At 38.2% G+C, this 10,168-nt stretch overlaps 1 protein-coding gene across 2 annotated transcripts in view; it reads left to right on the top strand.

The window, feature by feature from the left end:
- Positions 1-1,457: 1,457 nt before the first annotated feature.
- The window catches only part of LOC138819772 (endogenous retrovirus group K member 18 Env polyprotein-like), a 50,656-nt gene continuing 41,945 nt past the window's right edge, over positions 1,458-10,168 (top strand). For both annotated transcript variants that reach the window (XM_070011304.1, XM_070011303.1), the window contains exons 1-2: positions 1,458-1,637; positions 2,941-3,033. The gene's annotated coding sequence lies outside the window, so the exon portion shown is untranslated. The remainder of the gene's footprint in view (positions 1,638-2,940; positions 3,034-10,168) is intronic.

Below are 10,168 nucleotides of genomic sequence, written 5' to 3'. Positions count from 1 at the left end.
CAAAAAGTTAGTGTTTCAGAGATAGCAAGCATGGTAGTGTATGCCTGTAATCTCAGGTACTTGAGAGGCAGAGGTAAGAAATTCATGGTCTGAGGCTTGCCTAGACAAATTTGGGAAACCCTATCTAAAAAACAAAAGCAAAAGGATTAGGGACATCTTTTATTCCCTAGGGCCACCACTACAAATAGGAAACAAAACCCTAAAAAACTGTTCTGACAGAAATGTTTTTTGATAGATTAAATCTCTGGAAGAGTTTTAGTAGGAAGTGATTACTAAAGATTTTAAAGGATAGTCAGTAAAAGGGGAAATAGATAATGAACCTCCTCACAATGAAAAACTTGCTCAGGGAAAGACTCTAGGAAGACAGGAAAAAAATAAACTATAAAGTAGCATGAAATATTTGCAAGCCATATAGTAGAGGAATTAAATCTCCAATAAACAGTGTTCTCAAGTCTCTGTAGTACATTATGATAAAAACCAAACCAGAATGATTGGATAATGACCAAAAGATACAAATAAATGTTTCACTAAAGAATATATACTCAGCAAATAAACATATAAAAGGATGCGTTGGTCCCAACCGTTAGAGGAATGCAATTTAAAATGCTCAGTGAGGTACCAGTACACACCTATCTGAATGGTTCAATCAAAATAGTGACAACACATGGTTGATCAGAATTCAGGGGAACTTGATTATTCTTACATTGCCACTTGGAAAATGAAGTGATAGTTTACATGGGAAAAGAATAGAACAATACCTTGTTTTGGGACAGTCCTGTGGATTGAGCTCAGTGCCATGGCACTATCCTTGAGCTTTTTTGCTCAAGGCTAGCGCTCTACCACTTGACCCACAGTGCCAGTTTCCGTGCATGTGGTACTGAGGAATCAAACTCAGGGCTTCATGCATGCTAGGCAAGCTTTCTACTGCTAAGGCACATGTCCAGCCTAACAGTAACATTTAAAACTAAACTGAGTAGCTCAAGAGAAAGCTTTGGTTCCCATAAACACCTATACATAAGGTTTCTGAATCATCTTATTTCTGTGATAGTCCCAAAGTACATTTATACCAAGGACTATTCAGAAACAATAAAAAAAAAGTCTTAATACAATAAAAGTGGGTCTGGAGGGACTTAAATGCTGTGTAAAAAATTCTTAACAAGTGGCATGCTATGTAATTTCATCTATATTTCTTGAAGTGAAATAGGTTCAGTTGAAATCTGTTGAAATGTGAAGATTGGTGGATTCTGCCACAATGAATTATGCTTCAGTTATGGAAGCTGTTACTAGGAGAACCTGGGGGAAGATCTGTGGGATCTTGTCTGTATTAATTTACTAATGTTTCTGCCTGTGACTCTGTGAAAGTGTAAAAAGATTTAGACAAATAATGTATACTAAAAAAGCTGACCTCAATCACGTTTTTCCCTTGGGCTTTCTGATAAAGATGATCGTTGAGTCTCCAGTGATAACTGAAGATGGAAACTGGGAGTCAGTGGAGAATTCTGAGTCTGTGAAGAGTAATGAATCTGTTGACCAACATGCCAATCAAGAAAGTTAATGGAAGCTGTAGTGCCCAGTTGAAAAGACCAGATGTTGGGTCTTCCAGGGACCCTGAGACTTCAGAAGTTCTCCCTTTTCAGGTATTACAGACAGCCACTGACTAGAATCTCTTTTTTTTTTTTTTTTGTGGGTCATGGGGCTTTGAGCTCTGGGCTTGGGCGCTGTCCCTGTGCTCTTCAGCTTAAGGTGAGCACTCTACCACTTGAAACACAGCACCACTTTCGGTTTTTCTAATGGTTTATTGGAGATAAGAGTCTCATGGACTTTCCTGCCTGGGCTGGCTTTGAACTCTGATCTTCAGATCTCAGATACTCAGCCTCCTGAGTAGCTAGGAAAACAGGTGTGAGCCTCTGGTGCCCAGCTAGAATCTCTATAAAATATTGGGATTTAAAAATATTGGGGTTAACCTGGTACCCCTGGCTCAGACCTGTAATCCTAGCTCCTGAGGATGCTTAGGTCCAGATGAAATGCAGATTCAATTTCCAACTAAATTCCAGCAAAATGCTACACTAGAGGTATGGCTCAAGTGGTAGAATGCCAGTCATGAGCAAGCAAAACAAACGTGTGAGGCCCTGGTACAAGGAAAAAGAAGTTGGGGTTAACAGACTCAAGCTCAATGCTAATTTAGGATTGAAATTCTTTACTTGTTTTTACAACCATAAATAATAGTTTTTCAGTTCTATAAATGCCATCAGCAGTGATTACCTTTGCTGCATGGTGCCTACATGATGAAAACATGCAAGTGTCTGTCAGTCAAGCAGTGCATTAAGCAAATATTATTTGGTTCCCCATACTTTGGCTAATAATTAGATAACTTACGTATATTATACTTTTTCATACTTTCTTGTGTCTTCCCTCCCCCGCTCATTTACTGGGACAGTAGGAAACTTTCCAAAGATATATCCCAAGCCAGATGGGGATATTGGAGCAGCTGGGGCAACTCATTGCTCTCCTCAGGCTCAGCTACAGTAGCCATTGTGTGTAAGATCATCAGTCATTTCATTACTGTGTGTGTTTATATTGTTACAAGGGACTTTGTTAATAAATCTCCTTCTACATTTGTTCAAGGGATTTAATTGTTTGAAGACAAGTGATCATGAGATAGATGATAGACATCGCAAGTAGAATTGGTAGCATTTTCTTATTAGAATGAAGTCTAGGAATTGCTATAAATGTCTGTTCTTTAGTGATGATGTATCAGAGTTTTTGTATAAAAAATGTTATACTAAGGAGATATTTCCAAGGACTAATAACCCTAATTGTTAAAAATAAACTGTCTTATAGCTATCATGATTTTAGATGCATGGACTTTGATATTACATTTTTGAAATTTAGGTTGTTTAGTTTGGTAATAAAGAGCAACACATTTTGATTTTTCTCTAGGACAAGATACTTCAAATATCATTGAAAAGGCAGAGACTTCCCTTGGGATCCCTAGTCCCATTGAGATTTCAGCCGAAGTCAAACATGCTGGAGGTCTGTATATGGAAACATTAAGTCCTAGGATACTTTGGATTCAGTAGCTAGCTTGTGCATTTTTGATACTAAGGACATGGGGATATTCTACAGGTGTGGTGTGTTGTCTTGTGAATCCAGCTGCCAGTTAGAGATCTGTGTCTTATAACTGCTCATATCCCTCTACTCTGCATCTGAAGTAATTTCAAGGACTGCTACATATTAAAATGATATTGTTATATATGTTGAATATAAGAATTGCTTAGCACTTTGTTTGGCAACCAAGGCTAGGTGAATTTAAATCTGTCACGACCAAAAAGTATTTTTGTTCATTTAGGGCTATTTTTTGCCTTTTGTTTTTTGTTTGTTTGATTGTTTTTCTGCCTTTTGTTTTCTGATAACTGGGAATTGAGCCCAGGATGTTGCACTAGCTAGGCAAGTGTTTTGCCATTGAGCTGAGGTACATTCTAGACTTTTTTTCTATTTTTTTTTTTGCATTTTCTTTATCTACTGAGGGGCGTCTGAGTTGGTTCCATATCTTAGCTATGGTAAATAATGCTGCAGTAAACATAGTTGTGCTGGTAGCTTTAGGATGGTCTTGTTTGTGATCATTTGAGTATATGCCCAAAAATAGGATTGCTGGGTCATAGGGGAGCTCTATGTAGTCTTTTGAGGAACCTCTATACTACTTTCCAAAGTGGTTGAACAAGTTTACACTCCCACTAACAATGCAGTAGGGTTCTGCACATATCCCCTCCAGCATCTGTTGTTATTAGAGTTCTTTATTCTAGCCATTCTAACTGGGGTGAGGTAGTATCTCAATGTTGTTTTGATTTGCCTTTTTTTTCATGGCTACGGTGGTTGAGCATTTCTTCATGTGTCTATTGGCCATTCTTATTTCCTCTTCAGAGAAGTTTCTCTTTAAGTCTTTAGCCCACTTATTTATTGGGCAGTTGTTTCTTTGAGGATTTGTTGTTGGAGGATTTGATTTTTTGAGTTCCAGGTATGTTTTAGATATGAGACCCTTATCTGTTGTATGGCTAGTGAAATACTTCTCCCAATCGGTGGGCTTTCTATTGATCTTGCTAACTATGTCCTTTGCCATGCAAGAAGCTCTGCAATTTCATGCAATCCTATTTGTCCAATCTTTCTTTGCTTTGTTGTGTTTCTGGGTCTCTTTTAAAAAAAATTTGGCCTGTGCCAAGGTTTATTCTTGAAAGTTTGTAATGATCAAAAGGAAACCTGCACTTCTAATCCATATGGAAAAGTTTTGAAGACCAGTCTGTTTTCTTCATCTCTCATAGCCCTTATTGTTTCTCATTTAAGACTCTTTACTCATCTCTATCATTTTTTCTCTAGAAGCAGATTTATTCTACCTGTCTTTCTCCATCTTCAGAGTTATATTGCGTCTTGGCATACACCTATCAGATACTAATAGGTTCCACTATCACTACTTGTGAATACCTAAGAGAGAACTGGATTGACCTACTTTCAGGTCCATAGTGCATGGGTCAGTAGAATGGAGAGATAACTTCATCGGACATGGCAAATTACTCCATATATGAGGCACTGTTCTTAATGATGCTTGCATAAGTGAGGCTACTTTGTCTGTGACTAACACACTATGTGTTTAAAAATGAGTTTATTTTTCTCCCTGAAGAACTCTACAAATAGAGTACTGCATGTTATTTTGGTGAATGTAGGGTCCTGGTATCTTCACTTTTATTTGTTAGGTTCTTTATAATTTTGTAATTGTTGTCAGATCATGCTGTGAGTGCAGGTATGGTATTCTCAAACAGATAAGCTCAAATTCAGGAGTTACAGAGACAGGAAGTTTCATTTCTCCTCATACTCCCAGCAGCTAGAATGGTTTAATGTCTAACTCTGATGCTTTGAGATGTTGGAAGATTAAAGTGTTGGCATTTTCAGAAATTTTTGTCAGGAATTGCTTTTAGTGGGCAAGGAAAACAGGAGTTAGAAGTATGTTTGGATAGTAAACAGCAGTGATTTTATAAGACTTGAAGGATATTTGTCATTCAGAGCCAGCCATATTTTAGAAGGGGAATAAAAATTATGGAGAACCCTGGGAAGAGTGGCTAGTATTAATGTATTAAAAAGTTAGAGAGTTAATGGATCATGAATATGAAAATCTAAGGAAAGGTGATAGGGAGAATACACCTTTTTTATACCTTTGAAGACTAGCATGGAGAACAGAATTTAGGTTGTGTTTACTTGTGTCTCATGAGTAGAGAACTCCCACTACTCAGTGGAAGTTTTATGGACTTAGATTTTAGTTGAATATTAAGTGTACCAGAATAGAATGGGTGGCTTTTTTATCCTAACGTCTTTCTCATCTTCTAAAATTTCTAAGCATTAATTTCACTGTGAAGGAAAGTATACTGGCGATGGTTTTTTTTTAGAAGTTTGAGATAAAACATACCAATGAAATCACTTGGTCATCTTTTTTGCAATTTTGTCATGTTCCTTTAAGGATGTTGTCTTCTGCTATCTGTGTGTGTGTGTGTGTGTGTGTGTGTGTGTGTGTGTGTGTGTGTGTGTGTGTGTGTGTTAGTGTTCCTGGAGCTTGAAGTCAGGGCCTGGGCGCTGTTCCTGACCTTTTTGCTCAAGGCTGAGTAGCTAGGATTATGGTTGTGAGCTACCAGTGCCCGGCCTCTTTCTTTTTTAATGTGTATGTTCTGGCACTGGAGCTTGAATTCTGTCTTCACAGTCTACCTTGTCTCCCTCCTCCACAGATGGCATTTGAACCCTGCCTCTGGTTTTTGCGGGATAAATAAATGGAGATGAAAGTCTCACAGACTCTTCTGCCCTGGTGGCTTTCCATTGTGATCTTTAGATCTCAGCCCAGAGTAGCTAGGACCATAGGCATGAGTCAACAGTCACCCTGTCCTGCTTTCCCAATTCAGATTGATACTTAAAAACTTTTTAACTGTTATTAAAAGATACTGGTTACAGTTATAGAAGTTGGGTAAAGAATACATTTCTTTTTTATCAGTCATGGACATGAACTCTGGGCCTGGACGCTGCCTCTCACCTCTAGAGCTCAAGGCTAGTTAGTGCTCTACTACTTGAGCCACAATGCCACTTCTAGTTTTCTGATGGTTTATTGGAGATAAGAGTCTCACAGACTTTGATGCCAGGGCTGGCTTTGAAGCACAATCCTCGGATCTCAGCTTCCTGAGTAGCTAGGATTACAGGTGTGAGCCACTGGTGCCTTGCTAAGAGTACATTTCTTTTTGGACAGTGTCACCATTTCCTTCTCTGTTAGGCTTGTTTAGAGGGAGTCTAGTGTGGCCTTCAATCTTTTTTTAATTTTTTATTTTTTATTGTGATTGATTACATAATTTCCCGAATTTCACAGTATTGTGGGATAGTGATGCTGTTAAAGTCACAAACACATTCTAACTTTCCTGGAGCAAATTGTCTATTATGGTCATAACATTTATGAGTTCTATGAACTTTGTGATAGTTATTTCTTCGACATTGGGTGGTATGTACATTTCTTTTGTTTTGCATAGCATCAGCTGTTCCCTCTTTCCCATTTGTTCCCTCCCTCACATAGCTGTCATTAAGTTGCTTAGTTCATTTTGGTCAATGTCCTGTGCAGATGATGGGTCCTGCTGTTGTATGTTTTCCCCTGATTCCCTCTAGTTCTGTGTCATCTTCCTGGTTCCCCTCTGGTGTACACATATATACCATACATGTGATCAGCAGCATGGAGTTATTTAGTAGTGGTTTGACGAGATGAAGTTCTTTGTTTCTTAAGTCTTGTTAATTTTGTTGTATCACCTAACATTTTGGATTTAACATCCACTTATCAGGGAGACCATATACCATTTGTCTCTTTGCTTTAGGCTTACCTCACTCAACATGCTTTCTTCTAGCTCCATCCATTTCCCTGCAAATGTCATTATTTTGTCATTTCTAATGGCTACATAATATTCCATTGTGTATAGATACCACAATTTTTGGATCCATTCATCTGTGGTGGGACATCTGAGTTGTTTCCATATCCTAGCTATTGTGAACAGTGCTGCAATAAACTGGAGGTGCATCTGTCTTGTATACTGGTTCCTGTTGTTCAGGATAGATGCCTGGAAGTGGTATGACTGGGTCATAATGGAGGTCAATATTTAGCTTTCTGAGGACCCTCCAGATTGCTTTCCAAAGTGGTTGCATAAGTGTACATTCCCACTAGCAGTGTAATAGGGTTCCTCTTTCTCCGCATCGCCTCTAGCATTTGTCATTGCCTGACTTGTGGATGTGGGACATTCTGACTGGGGTAAGGTGGTATCTCAGGGTTGTCATTATTTGCATTTCCTTCACAACCAGGGACGGTGAACATTCCCTCATGTGTTTCTTTGCCATTTTTATCTCTTCATCTGAGAAGTCTCTCTTTAGTTCACTTGCCCATTTAGTAATTGGTTTGTTAGGTTTGGGAGGGATTAGTTTCTTTTTTTTAATTTATTTTTTATTGTGAAAATACTGTACAGAGGGGTTACAATTACATGGGCAAGATAATGAGTACATTTCTTATCAAGCATTGTAGCCTTCTCCTTTGTTTCCCCTTCCCATCCCTTTCCATCCTCCCTCTGGCCCCCTCACCTAATCCTCCCTGCCACCCCCAAAGTTGTAAAGTTCATTTTTACATAACAAGTTGTACTTCTCATTGTTGCAATGGGCCCACCTGTATCCTCATTTAAACGACTTGTTTTTCCCCTTCCCCTGGGATTAGTTTCTTGAGTTCCCTGTATATACTGGATATTAACCCCTTGTTTGATATATTGCTGGTAAATATTTTTCCCAATTAGTTGGTTGTCTTTTTAGCTTGGTTGCGATAGCTTTAGCTGTGCAGAAGCTTTTTATTTGAATGTAGTTCCATTTGTCGAGTCACTCTCCCAATTTGTTGTGACTCTGGGACTCTGTTCAGGAAGTTTCTTCCTGTGCCTATAAGTTCAAGTGTCTCTCCTACTCTGTCCTGCAGTAGTTTCAGAGATTCAGGTTTAATGTTAAGATCTTTAATCCATTTTGAGTTGATGTTGGTGCATGGTGGTAGGCTGGGGTCCACTTTTAGTCTTCTGCATGTGGCCGCCCACTTTTCCCAACACCAGTAGTTGAAGAAGCTTTGTTTCTTCTATTGTATGTCTTTTAGCCTTCAGTCTTAAGGACTAGTTTATCTTTACTGCTGCGCCCTGATTCCTCTGAATTCACTCTTATTCCTCAGGTTTTCAGTGAAATCTGTTCACTTTGGTTGTTTAAAAAACCAGATGTTTCAGCATAGCTTGAGCTATGGGGATTGTGTTGCTTACTACTTATGCTACTTCTTCTCCCAACTGTGTGATGTTACCTAGTGTTTGAACAGTGCATTACTCAGATAAAGACAAATCAACACATCTGTAGATTCTTGGAACATTTTACTTATATAGCTGTATCCTCTGAAGTTTTTTGACTTTAAAGTAGTAGCTGCTTCAGCCTTCCTTGATGCCAGACTTTATCCCTGACTTACATTGCCTGTGAGTGTTCTGTTGTCTGTAGGTTCTCCTCTGTGTGTTGGGGTTTGGAACTTTTCTCTAGGCAGAAAGCCCAGCTGTGGGGCTGACTTTGTTTCTCTTTTCTCCTGGACCAAAGTGGGTTTTTTTTTGTCTTTTGTGTAGTATCTAAAAATAGTTCTTTCTTCTATTTTGTCTGGTTTTCTAGTTGCTGTATAGGAAGGCAAGTGTAGAACTTGAAAGCAAAAGTTCTCTCCATAATAGAGTGTTTGATATAATATAGTTAAATTACTTGGTGTACTAGTTGATCTAGTATAAGATTTTTAAAGGCAAACAGAACTAATTATTCTTGAAACATACTCATCTTTGTAATGTATATTGATTCCCATACTAAGAATCAGCATAGTCTTTTAGGACAAAGTTGAGCTATAATTTTCATACAGTAAAACTTTTTTCTGCAATATGACTTTGTGTTGAGAAATAATGGTTATGTTTATACTGTATAATCACAGTATATTGTGATGCACAGATACAGAATATTTTCTGTATTTGTATGGCTCACTGAGATATAAGAATATTTTCATTATCTGAGGGAGTTCCTTCATGCCAGTTTGTAGCCACACCTTTCTGTCTGTTCACAGCATTTGCCATCCATTGATCTGTTTCTGACTATAGTTTCCCCTTGTTTAGAAAAATGTTTACTATGTGCAGATCAATACTTTTTTTTTCTTTTGCCAGTCCTGGGGCTTGAATTCAGGACTTGAGTGTTGTCCCTGACCCTTTCTGTACTTAAGGCTAGCAGCACTATTTCCTAATTTTTTTGAGAAGTAATTTGGAAATAAGAATCTCATGGACTTTCCTGCCTGGGTGGCTTCGAATGTGATCTTCAGCTCTCAGTCTTCAGAGTAGCTGAGAAGCTAATATTGCAGGCACAAGTCAGCGGACCACCATTGCCTGGCTATTTTAACCTTTCTTTTTTTCTTTTGGCAATATGAAGTACCACTTGAGCCACATCCTTAATCCTTTCTTCTGCATGCCTCTATCTATCTACCTATCTATGTGTCTATCTATCTATCTATCTATCTATCTATCTATCTATCTATCTATCTATCTATCTATCTATCTATCTATCTATCTATCTATCTATCTATCTATCTATCTATCTAGAGGGAGTAGTTATTTATTTTGATCTATGTTCTCAGAGATGTCAGTTCAAAATGTCAGGGAGGGCATGGCAAAGCAGAATCAATCATACCATGGCAACTAGAAAGCAGAAATAGATAGTTTGTTTTTGGATCTGATCATCGGTTTTGCTTGTGCTGGCTTTGGACTACAATTCTGCCTCTACTTTGTAAGGAGCTGTGATGACAGGCATACACTGTGTCTTTGGATTCTCTTTTTATTCTTTTCACTGTGTAGCCTGAGCATCCATGAATGGATATGAATGTAGCTTAGGCTCGCCTCAGACTCACAATACTCATACCTTAGTATCTGGAGTATTGGCATTATAGGCATGCACTACAATATTTAGTTATACTTTAGCTTTATGCTTTATATTTTTTTCTTAATTTTCATACTGAAAATTAAAACAGTGAATTTTCATAATGTGAACTTGTTCAGAATCTTTAAGAGATAGTATGCCCCTTCTA

This window comes from Dipodomys merriami, unplaced genomic scaffold, assembly GCF_024711535.1.
Source record: "Dipodomys merriami isolate MVZ:Mamm:240054 unplaced genomic scaffold, mDipMer1.0.p SCAF_818, whole genome shotgun sequence".
Classification (NCBI taxonomy): domain Eukaryota; kingdom Metazoa; phylum Chordata; class Mammalia; order Rodentia; family Heteromyidae; genus Dipodomys; species Dipodomys merriami.
This window is presented reverse-complemented; position numbering and strand designations above follow the sequence as displayed.